This window comes from Odocoileus virginianus, chromosome 4, assembly GCF_023699985.2.
Source record: "Odocoileus virginianus isolate 20LAN1187 ecotype Illinois chromosome 4, Ovbor_1.2, whole genome shotgun sequence".
Lineage (NCBI taxonomy): Eukaryota > Metazoa > Chordata > Mammalia > Artiodactyla > Cervidae > Odocoileus > Odocoileus virginianus.
In genome coordinates, this window is record NC_069677.1 from 23,273,620 (window position 1) to 23,285,962 (window position 12,343).

A 12,343-nucleotide genomic window follows, 5' to 3' on the forward strand; every position below is an offset into this window, starting at 1 on the left:
GCGATATTTTGGGTTAAATTGTGCCCCTCCAAGATTCCTGGGTTGAAGTTCTACCTCCCAACACCTCAGGATGTGATCTTATTTGGAGAGAGAGTATATACAGAGGTCCAGTCAAGGTAAAGTGAGATTAGAATGTGCCTAATCCAATATGACTGATCTACTTATAAAAAAGGGAAATTTGGAGATTTCTCTGGTGGTCCAGTGGTTAAGACTGCGCTTCCATTGCAAAGGGTGTGGGTTTCATCCCTAGTCAGGGAACTAACATCCTGTACAATATGGCCAATCAATCAACCAAGAGAAAGTGGGAAATTTGAACACAGAAGGAAGACAATGTGAAAATTCAAGAACGGATCGTGAACTTTAAAGTGGCCATCCACAAGCCTAAGAGAGAGATCTGGAGTAGATCCTTTCCTCACAGCCTATAGAAGGAATCAGACCTACCCAGCTCTGGACTTCCAGCCTCCAGAACCATGAGATGTTAAAGTTCTGTAGTTTATTCAACCCACTTTGTGGTACTTTGGTGCAGTGAGCCTAGCAAGCCAACAAAGGCATGACAATGGGGGTGAAGAGAAAGATATTCAGGAAGTAAAGTAAGAAGGCCTTTATGATTGATTGGATGGGGGAAGGGAAAGTGAGAAAGGACTAAAAATGGCTCTGCCAACTGGAGGGGTTGGCAGTGGGGGAACAGTAGTGGGACTCAGGGGGAAATGAGCTCAGAACTAGACCTTTGATTTTGGGGCTGCAGCTGGTTGAGAAACTGGGAGCTGAGGGAATGACAAATGCAAATGTACATGTCGCCTTTAAGGAAACTTGCCATAAAGGAAGTAAGAGTAAACTGTGGTTATAAGGTACAATGAAGTTTCATTTCAGTAGGAAAGATTTGAACACATTTGTGGATTAAAGGTGGCTCCCTCCTTCCCCCCATTCTCTGCTTTATTTTTCCTGATAACGTTTATGACCTGACATGTTACAGGCATGTTTATTTGCTCGTATGTTTATTTCTGCTCCCTGCTCCCCACAGCTAGGCTGTTTTTGTTTTATTCACTTGCATGTATCTCCAGTGCCTACAGCTCTATTTGGCTCATGGCAGGTGCATGTTAAATATTTTTTGAATGAATGAAAGAATAATTGGTAGAGTTAGGTCACTGGGAAAGCTGTAGGGCACAAACTTTGCATCACAGATGAAGAGGAGCTGAAAATAGCAGATACCACAGGATTACCTGGAGCCCTCTGCCAAAAGGCTGTGAAGATGGATCCAAAATAGGGAGCAACCTGCCCCTTGCCTGCAGCCTGTCTGCCCCTTGCCTTTTCCTTCACCCTCCTGCTCCTATCACCTGCTCCTACCTGTTCATCCTTGTGAGAGGAAGCATTTCTCCCACTCACCCCCCTGTAGAGTATAACCCACAAGGAAACAAAAAGGTAAATTCTGGAGTTGCTACAGACTGGAAGAGTTGATCATTCACATCTTTCCATTTCCTGTCGCAAGAAAGATATATGGCACTTCTGCTACCCTACACTACACACAGTTTTTCCCTAGCCACATGGAGAGTTCTCAGTGCCACTAAAAGGTTTATTATATTCAAGGAAGTTTATCCATGGCATTATTTGTATTAAAAAAACACCTGGAGACAATCTAAATGACCACTACGCTGTTTTTCAGTCGCTCAGTCATGTCGGACTCTCTGTGACCCCATGGACTGCCAGCACGCCAGGCTTCCGTGTCCTTCAGCTTCTCCCAGAACTTGCTCAAACTCAAGTCCAGTGAGTCGGTGATGCCATCCAACCATCTCGTCCTGTGGGAAAAAAAAGTTAGCTTTTTAACTAAGCCAATCCCTACCAGGGCAAGTAGCAACCCATTAAGAGACTAAGTGTTCAAACAGAAGTCAGTGATGCCGTTTTCTTTGTAATTTGAAGGCATCCTAAGCTGATGTCTCAATATTTATTTAGGGTCCCCTGGATAGGAAGAGTTTGTTTTTTCGGTCTGCCCAGCCAAGAGAAGGAGAGAATGGGCAGGACTCTGCTGTCAACATTCAGCTGTGCACTCCCTCGCCTATGTTTGCTTCTTACTTCCAAGTGTGATTAACCCAACCCAGTAAATCCACAACTAGAAAGCTGTGCAACACGTGACAAAAGCTTTAGCATATGACCATCCCAATCCTACCTCTTGGACACTTTGTAAAATTTCCCTAAACTTCAGTTTCTTCATCTATAAAATGGAGTGGGGGGGGGGAGAGGGGGTGGGGGGAAGAGGGCAGTGATTGTAGTATCTCCCTCCTATAGATGTGGTGAGGATTACATGAAATTAAACTACTTAGTCTTCCCAGGTGGTTCAGTGGTTAAGACTCCACACTTCCATTGCTGGGGGCACAGTTTGGGGAACTAAGATCCTGCATGCCATGGGGCCCAAAATAAAATTTAAAAATAAATAATAAATAAAAACAATGGAAAGACAAGCCATGCAATCTAAGTCAGAGGCCCCAGCTCCCATGGTCCTGACTGGGGGTGGCAGAGAAATGCCATAAGGAGGAAGCAAGTGAGGACACCTCCTTAGAAAAATTCTTGGATTATCAGGAGGAATTGCCTGGGCGTGGGGAGAGGATTCTGGAAATTTAATACTGTTTTGTAATCACTCATTCAGCTTCTCACTTTGGCATGCTGATGTGGTCTGAGAAGATTTGTGTTACACTTAAAAACTCAGTCATTCGGCAAGGTAGCAGCATACAAGATCAACATTCAGAAATGGGTTACATTTCTTTACATTAACAATGAAATATCAGAAAAGAAATGTAAAAACAAAACTAAAATTCCTTTTTAAATTGCATCCAAAAAAAATACTTAGGAATAAACCTGATCAAGGAGGTGAAAGATTTTTATGCTGAGAACTACTAAACATTTTTTAAAATTTATTTATATTAGTTGGTAGCTAATTACTTTACAATATTGTAATGGTTTTGCCAACTACTAAACATTTAATAGAGGAAATTGAAGATGATTCAAAGAAATGGAAAGATAGTCCATGCTCTCAAATTGGAAGAATTAATAAAGTTAAAATGGCTATACTACCCAATGCAATCTACAGATGTCTTTCGATCCATATCAGAAAACTCAATCCATTCTTCGTGTGTGTGTGTGTTAGTTGCTTAGTCGTGTCCGGCTCTTTGAGTCTTCTTTTAATGATGCCAGCCCTATAAATATTCTGATGAGGACAATATTAACATTAAGATATTCCAGCTTACCCTAGCAAACCAGCAAAAGAAAATAATATCAGAAAATCCTCTGGTTGTCCAGTGGTTAGGACTCTGTGCTTCCAAGCAGAGGGCTTTGGTTCTAACCCTTATTTAGGGAACTTTCTCCTGAGACACACAGCACCCCCCAAAGAAAGTCTGATGTGATGTGTATCAGAAGACAAAGCAAGTTTTCCTTTCTTTCACATCTTTCCAGTTCAGAAAATGTATTCCTGTATGCCACACTTTGTTTTCTGTGTCTTCTTCTACATTTTCACAATGACACCTCTCCAACTACTAGCAAATGTTTAAAGGAAACAATAAAAAGAAAACACCTAGAGGAAAATGTAAAGGTATGTTAATTTTATTCAGGATGAAGACTTTTTCAGTCTATATGTGATAAAGAAATTCCTAACAAAGAAAATCTGCAGCTCTGACTACAAGAAAATTTAGAATGTCTTGTGGTTGATACAAACTGGGATAGCTGCCCAGCTCATAATTTCCCATTGACCATTTCTGTGCCACTGCTTCTTTTCTTGGTAATAGACCTGCCTCCCAGCATAGGCATGTAACCTAGGCTAGCCAATTATAGTGTCTCTCTCTTCCCACTTCCTATTCATTTTTTTGTCTATTAATTCATTCCAAAACTGTTTCTGGAGTGAGGATTCAATGATGAACAAAATATCCCTACATTTTCTTGAAGCTTTGGATTTAGGGAGAAATAAGCATTCATCAAACACTTACGCTAATAAACACATAATTATAAACAGAAATATGTTCTCTGAAGGAGAAGAACATGGGTCTATGAGAACTATAAAGAAAGCTGAGCACAGAACTGATGCTTTTGCACTGTGGTGTTAGAGAAGACTCTTGAGAGTCCCTTGGACTGCAAGGAGATCCAACCAGTCTATCCTAAAGGAGATCAGTTCTGAGTATTCATTGGAAGGACTGATGTTGAAGCTGAAACTCCAATACTTTGGCCACTTGATGCGAAGAGCTGACTCATTGGAAAAGATCCTGATGCTGGGAAAGATTGAGGACAGGAGAAGGAGACGACAGAGGATGAGATGGTTGGATGGCATCACCGACTCAATGGACATGGGTTTGGGTCGACTCCAGAAGTTGGTGATGGACAGGGAGGCCTGGCGTGCTGCAGTTCATGGGGTTGCAAAGAGTCGGACATGACTGAGAGACTGAACTGAACTAAACTGAGAAGTAGGGAGGAGTGCAGTCAGGACTGAAGGAGTGTCACTGGAGATGAAAGGTGAAGAATTGGGTCGAATAAACCATTGGGACTTCCCCAATGGCTCATTGGGTAAAGAATCTGCCTGCAATGCAGGAGACACAGTAGACGGGATCAGACCCCTGGTTTGGGAAGATCCCCTGGAAGAGGAAGTGGCAACCTACTTCAGTATTCTTGCTGAAAAATCATATGGACAGAGGGGCCTGGCAGGCTACAGTACATAGGGTCAAAAAGAGTCAGACAGGACTGAGCAACTAAACACAAACCAGGTGAAAGAGAAGGCAGAGAGAAGACTGCAGGTAAGGAGAACCACACCTTCTGTCAGTGGTAAAAGCAATAGGAGATTAGCAGAAATAATCCTATCACTGGTTGTTAAAGAACAGCAAATTAAACAACTAACAGTTTCACCTTTTATATTAGATTCACCTTTTACATTAGATTAGCAAAGTTTTAAATTTTGATCCCCATGGTATGGTGAACATTCATAGATTGTGACCAAGAGTGTAAATTAATATAACTTTTTTGGAAACTAAGTTGACAGTATGTTTCAAAAGTCCTAAAAAAGAGATCCAGTACACAGTATAATGAATATAGACAATAATATTTTACTACTAAAAAAAGAATCCTAAAAAAGATCATGTTTGTTGACAAAGTATTTTTTCTATAAACCTATCCTAACCCCCTCAAAAATTATTTTAAAAGCTCATATGTAGATTTACGAACAAAAAATATTCATTGAAGTATTGTTTCAAATGTCAAAAAATTAGAAAAAAACAAAGAAAATGATTAAATTATGTATAGCCATATGGTAGAATATTATACAGCCAACAGTGAACATCCAAGATACAGCACTTTTCTAGTTAGAGGAAAGAATCCAATTAAAATGTTCCATTGCCAATAAAATATGTTAGCATTCAATGCATAATTTGTTGCTTGATAACTACTTGTTGAATACAAATTCATGATTGACAACAAATAAGATTTATGAAGCCTAGATGCATTATAAGATTTTAACATATATCTAATTTTGTATTTGTAGATGGAACTTCCTACTTGACACCATCTACTTCCATATTTTATAACATCTCAAACTTACTGAATTCAAAATCAAACCCTAATCCCCTCCCAGTTTTTAACTCTTTCCCTTTCAGGCTTCCCCAGTCTGGCATGCCACAACCTTTTGTGAGAGCTTCTTGATGTCTCCATTCCCTCACCCTCCTACAAGTCCATTCAATTCTGTCTTCAAAATAGATCTAAGATCTGTTTATGTCTCTCTGTCTCCTTTGTCACCACTGTATAGCAATGGTCTCTCTCTCCTGGACCAATGCAATAGCTTGATAAGTGAGTAGTCTAGTTTTCACCTCCCTCCAACCCATCTCCATCCAATGGAGAATGTGATCATATAAAAATAAAAACTGAGTCAACTCTTTCCCCTGCTGAAAACATTTCAATGGCTTTCCACTGTATTTACATAACATTCAATACCCTTCTATGACCTACATAATAATTGCTAATTTATTACGGGCTAGACAATTATCCTAAATGTTTTATATTTACTAACTCAAGGAATCTTAACAAAACCCATGAAGTAGGTGCTCTTGTAATTTCTAATTTACAGACAAGGCAAATGAGGCACAGACGTTAAATTTGCCTGAGGGCTCTCAGTAATAGTGGAAACAGGGTTCCACCCCAGGTGGTCTAGCCCCTGCTCTTAGCATCACTAGCCCCCTCCAATACTTAACTGTGCTCACAAGGATCCTTTGGTCTGATCACTAGGCTCCTGGAGACTGAACAACGTCCTCATTTCAAAGCATTTGTGCCCTGGCCTGACCCTCCCAGGGACACGGTTCCCACTTCTCTTTAAATAGCTGCTGCTTCTCATCTGTATAAAAAGGGAATAATAAAATAGTTCATGGCACATACTTACAGTGGAATACCATGTAACTAGTTTTAAAATATGAGCTAAATGTATATGTACTAATATGGAATTTAGTGCATTTTAGATTGCTAAGTGAAAAACACCAACCTGTAGGATAGTATATTAAAATAAAAGAATATGTTTAGCATGATATTAATAAATTTGTCTACCTATCAAAGGTCTAAAGGTTCAGACATTAAATTTTTAACTGAGGTTACCTCTGAGGAGTGAGAAGAAAAAAAATAGGAAAAAGGACTTTCACCTTCTACATTGTACAGTTGTTGTTTGAATATTTTTATTCCCAGACTACATTAGTAATATAATAATAATTCTAAGGCAAATATTTTCTTTATATGCTAAATGTCTGGTTGCTGAATTTTGTCATCTGGCATTCTAATTTTTGCTACTTTTATCCCTTTCCCAGTTCTCTCTAGGTAGCTAGAAAAGATGCCTAATTTAATTCTTTTGTTTTTTTCCTAGGCTGAGCTTTTCTTTAGTGTTCAGGATACTCCAAAATGATTGGCTGTTTCACCACAATTATTTATATTATGCAGCCATAGCTATCATTATTAACTAAATGTTTTCCTAATTTCCTCTCAGCTTTAAGCTGGTTCATGAAAATCAGCCTTAACTAAGTCGCCAACTTTTGATTTCCATGCTCATGTTTCCAAGCAATGAATAAGTGTTCAGCCACTTTGTTGTTGTTCAGTCGCTCTATCATGTCTGATTCTTTGTGACCCCATGGACTGCAGCATGCCAGGCTTCCCTGTCCTTCCCCATCTCCTGGAGCTTGCTCAAACTCATGTCCATTCAGTCACTTTATCTGCTATTGGTTCTCTGAGTGTTACTGAGTCCAAGCTCATACTGATCAATGCATGACAGGCCAATAAATCAAGACACAAAGTGTTGAGGCAAGAAATAGCAACTTTATTCAGAAATCCAGCAGACCGAGAAGATGGCAGACTGGTATCCCAAAGAATCATTTTACCCAAATCAGAATTTAGGCTTCTTTTATATGAAAAGGGACATCTTTTTTTTTGGTGTTAGTTCTAGAAGCTCTTGTAGGTCTTCACAGGACTGCTCTGCAGCCGAGAAATTAAAAGACTTGCTCCTTGGAAGAAAAGCTATGACCAACCTAGACAGCATATTAGAAAGCAGAGACAGTACTTCGCCGACAAAGGTCTGTATAGTCAAAGCTATGGTTTTTCTAGTAGTCATGTATGGATGTGAAAGGTGGACCATAAAGAAAGCTGAGCGCCAAAGAATTGATGCTTTTGAACTGTGGTGTTGCAGAAGACTTTTGAGAGTTCCTTGGACTGCAAGATCAAACCAGTCAATCCTAAAGGAAGTCAGTTCTGAATATTCACTGGAAGGGCTGATGCTGAAGCTGAAGCTCCAATACTTTGGCCACCTGATGGGAAGAGCTGACTTATTAAAAAGACCCGGATGCTGGGAAAGATGGAAGGCAGGAGGAGAAAGGGATGACAGAGGATGGGATGGTTGGATGGCATCACCAACTTGATGGACATGAGTTTGAGCAAGCTCCGGGAGTTGGTAATGGACAGGGAAGCCTAGCGTACTGCAGTCCACAGGGTCGCAGAGTCAGGCCCTACTGAGCAACTGAACTGATACTAAAAGGGAAGGGGGTGTGACTGGTTGTCACAGACTTCCTGGTGCCCACCAGACTCCAGAGAGCATGTGACAACGCTTTGATCTTGTAGCTGTCCATGTAGGTCCTGTCATATGTTCCTGTACACCTCCAAAAGGACAAATGTTATTTCCTGTTCTACAACTTTTTATCTCTGTATGAATGATCTACAACTTTTTATCTTTATGTGAATGAAAAGTGTGTTAATGGCTTTAAAGGTCAAACCTGGGAGGCAGAGCCTTGAGAAAGGGCTATCACGTATATTTCAGGCTCTAGGCAACATTCTTTTAAATCAAGGTACAGAGCCAGCATGACAAAGCACAAGCAATAGAGCACAAAGGTTAGAACTAAGAGAATAAACCCAAAATGGACTCAGGTTTGCTGTTTTCTGTCACATGAAGACATCACTCCTTTGAGCATCTTATTTATTCAATGAAAGGTTTCCCTGAGCATCTCTATACTGGTAATTCTAGTTCAGGATGTATATTCCACTCAGATCTTCCCTAAGCCCCAGACTGTTATATAACCAGTACTCACTGGACACCTTCACTGAGGTGTCCTAAATTGAAGTCTTCATTCTGCCCCACCTTCCCTCATTTCCCCTTAGTTCATGGTACCATTGTCCTTTCACCTGTTCACCCAAGCCAGAACCCAGAAGTTGGTCTAGTTATTCTCTTTCCTTCACTTTCACATCTCTGTAGTATCTTGGGAGACCCCTCCTGAGAACAATTCTGAGCCAGTTCAGAGGCCAGAGATCTGAGTTGGAGCCCAGGTTTAGATGTGTGTTGGGAAGAAGATAGTTGTTAAATGCCCCAGGAAGAGGGAACAGTTCATTCAAAGGTATAGCTTTGATGATACATGGAGTGTGAGAAGCTGTGTGCCTACTGCATAGAAAACAAGGAGAACAGTGGCAGGTAAGGAACAAATCATGCAGAGATTTGCAGATTGCATTAAGGTTTTTAGACTTGTTCTAAAAGTTATGAGAAGCCATTGAAGGTTTCAAAGCATGTGATACCATGGCTTGACTTATATTTTTTTTCTCTCAACAGTTTATTATGAAAACATTCAAAGAGTGGAGAGGACTGTACAGTGAACACCCATATTGTTGACTTACATAGATTTTACTATTAACATTTTACTCCTGACTTAAATTTTTAAATTACATCACACAGGTAGGTATGCAGGTGTTAAAAAGGAGGAAATTAATTTCTTCATCCTAGGGAGAATACAAAAAAGTTTAGAAACAGTACAGTCTAGCTGATACAATGATTTGGTGTGGTGCTCAGTTATGTCTGACTCTTTGCAACCCAATGAACTGTAGTCAGCCAAGCTCCTCTGTCCATGAAATTTCCCAGGCAAGAATACTGGAGAGGGTTGCCATTTCCTCCTGTAGGAGATCTTCCTGACCCAGGGATCAAGCCCATGTCTCTCAAGTCTCCTGTATTCCTGGTGGATTATTTACTGCTGAGCCACTAGGAGCTTCCCTGATACTGTGATTAGAAATCATTAAATACACAAAAGCACAAGGGATCATCACAAAATTCCAAGAACAATTATTGGGAAAAAGTATACCAGAGTTGTTTTCTCAGGTACACACTGTATCATTTTAACTTTGAAATGATAAGGTAATATTTTTAAGGTAATATTTTTTTCCATTTATTTTTATTAGTTGGAGGCTAATTACTTTACAATATTGTAGTGGTTTTTGTCATACATTGACATGAATCAGCCATGGATTTACATGTATTCCCCATCCCGATCCCCCCTCCCACCTCCCTCTCCACCCAATTCCTCTGGGTCTTCCCAGTGCACCAGGCCCGAGCACTTGTCTCATGCATCCAGCCTGGGCTGGTGATCTGTTTCACCCTAGATAATATACATGTTTCGATGCTGTTCTCTCGAAACATCCCACCCTCGCCTTCTCCCACAGAATCCAAAATTCTGTTCTGTACATCTGTGTCTCTTTTTCTGTTTTGCATATAGGGTTATCGTTACCATCTTTCTAAATTCCATATATATGCGTTAGTATACTGTAATGGTCTTTATCTTTCTGGCTTACTTCACTCTGTATGATGGGCTCCAGTTTCATCCATCTCATTAGAACTGATTCAAATGAATTCTTTTTAATGGCTGAGTAATATTCCATGGTGTAAATGTACCACAGCTTCCTTATCCATTCGTCTGCTGATGGGCATCTAGGTTGCTTCCATGTCCTGGCTATTATAAACAGTGCTGCGATGAACATTGGGGTGCACGTGTCTCTTTCAGATCTGGTTTCCTCAGTGCGTATGCCCAGAAGTGGGATTGCTGGGTCATATGGCAGTTCTAATTCCAGTTTTTTAAGAAATCTCCACACTGTTCTCCATAGCGGCTGTACTAGTTTGCATTCCCACCAACAGTGTAAGAGGGTTCCCTTTTCTCCACACCCTCTCCAGCATTTATTACTTGTAGACTTTTGGATAGCAGCCATTCTGACTGGCGTGTAATGGTACGTCACTGTGGTTTTGATTTGCATTTCTCTGATAATGAGTGATGTTGAGCATCTTTTCATGTGTTTGTTAGCTATCTGTATGTCTTTGGAGAAATGTCTGTTTAGTTCTTTGGCCCATTTTTGATTGGGTAAGGTAATATTTTTGAATTTTTTATAACACGATTTTCTCTTATTAGAACTTGAAATATAGTGTTTAAAGAGATTAAAAACTCCACAAAAGGTAAAAAAAACTCCACTAAAGTGTCTAAGATAATTTGCACTTCATCAGATAAGTGAGTTGATGAAACCCTGACAAATGGTGGCAAGAGGAATGGAGAAAAAAAAGATAAATTTAAAAAATATACGAGAAGTAGAATTAATGAGAAGTGTTAACTAATTAAATGAGGGAAAGAGAGAAGAAAGTTTTAGCAGAGATGTTTCTAGGGCATATTATTAAAATGCTTATGCTAATTTTTATAAGTCTCTGAAATATCCAGGTAAATATTCCAGTAAGCACCTAGAATTTAAACATGGAACTAAAGGGGGGGGGGTGTTGAAGTAAATATAGATTTGGAAACCATAATCATATAGGTCCCTGACTTAAGCTATGAAAGCAATGAAGTTGACTCTGAAGAGCATGTAAAAAGAGAGGACAATTGTTACCTTGAGTCATCACCAAATCTCTGGATCTCAGGTACCTTAAGTACTGATGCTGTTCCAGGTGACTATTTTAAATCAAGCAAGAATCAAATTGCCAATTCTTACAACTCAATAAGAAAAAGTAATAGTGGGCAAATTATCTAAACAGACATTTTCCCAAAGAAGATCTACAAATGGCCAATAAACACATGAAAAGATGCTCAACATTATTCTTAGGGATAGACAAATCAAAACCACAATAGCATACCACTTCACATCCACTTGACTCGGGTATCTGTAATTAAATGGCAGTTCCTTAAAAAGTTAAACAGCATTACCTTCATGACCCAGCAATTACTAGGTATATTCCCCAAAGAACTGAAAACATGTTCATACAAAAACTTGTATCAGAATGTTCCTATTAGCATTATTCATAATAGATAAAAGGTGAAAATCACCCAAAAGTCTACCAACTGATGAATGGATAATTAAAATGTGATACATTTATACAATGGAATATTATTCAGCAATAAAAAGGAATGAAATAACTGATGCATGCTACAGCATGGATGAACCTTGAAAACTTTGTTAAAGAAGCCAGTCACAAAAGACTCCATATTACATATGTGATTCCATTTATAGGAAATATTCAGAATATGAAAAACTATAGATAAAGTAGATTTTAGATTCCTTAGAACTAGGAGAATTGGTGAGGGGAAGCTGGAGAGAAGATGAAACGTGACTATTAATGACAGGTTTCTTTTTGGGGAGTGATGAACTGGTTCTAAAACTGATGGTTGCACAACTCTGTAAATATAAAAACGACTTGAATTGTACATTTTAAATAAGAGTATTGCATGGTATGTGAATTATATCTCAAGAAAACTGTTTTAAAAAATCAAATGGCCCTTTATAGGTATCAGAGTACCTCACTGGCTGGGTACACACACACACACACTTTTTTTTTTTTTTTTTTAAAGGAAACAGCAGACAGAGAGATGTCTGAACTTCCAAATCTGAGCTCTTTATCATGCTGTTGGGTGATGGCATAATGTTTACTCCGAGACACCACTACAGTTGTACGTTTAACCAAATCAGTTTGCAAATGTATGTTTAACAATTCTCCCTTGCTAGACCACTAACTTCCTCGGGTTAGGGATCGTGCTTGATTTCAGTGCATCAGGATCTGGTAACGTGATTT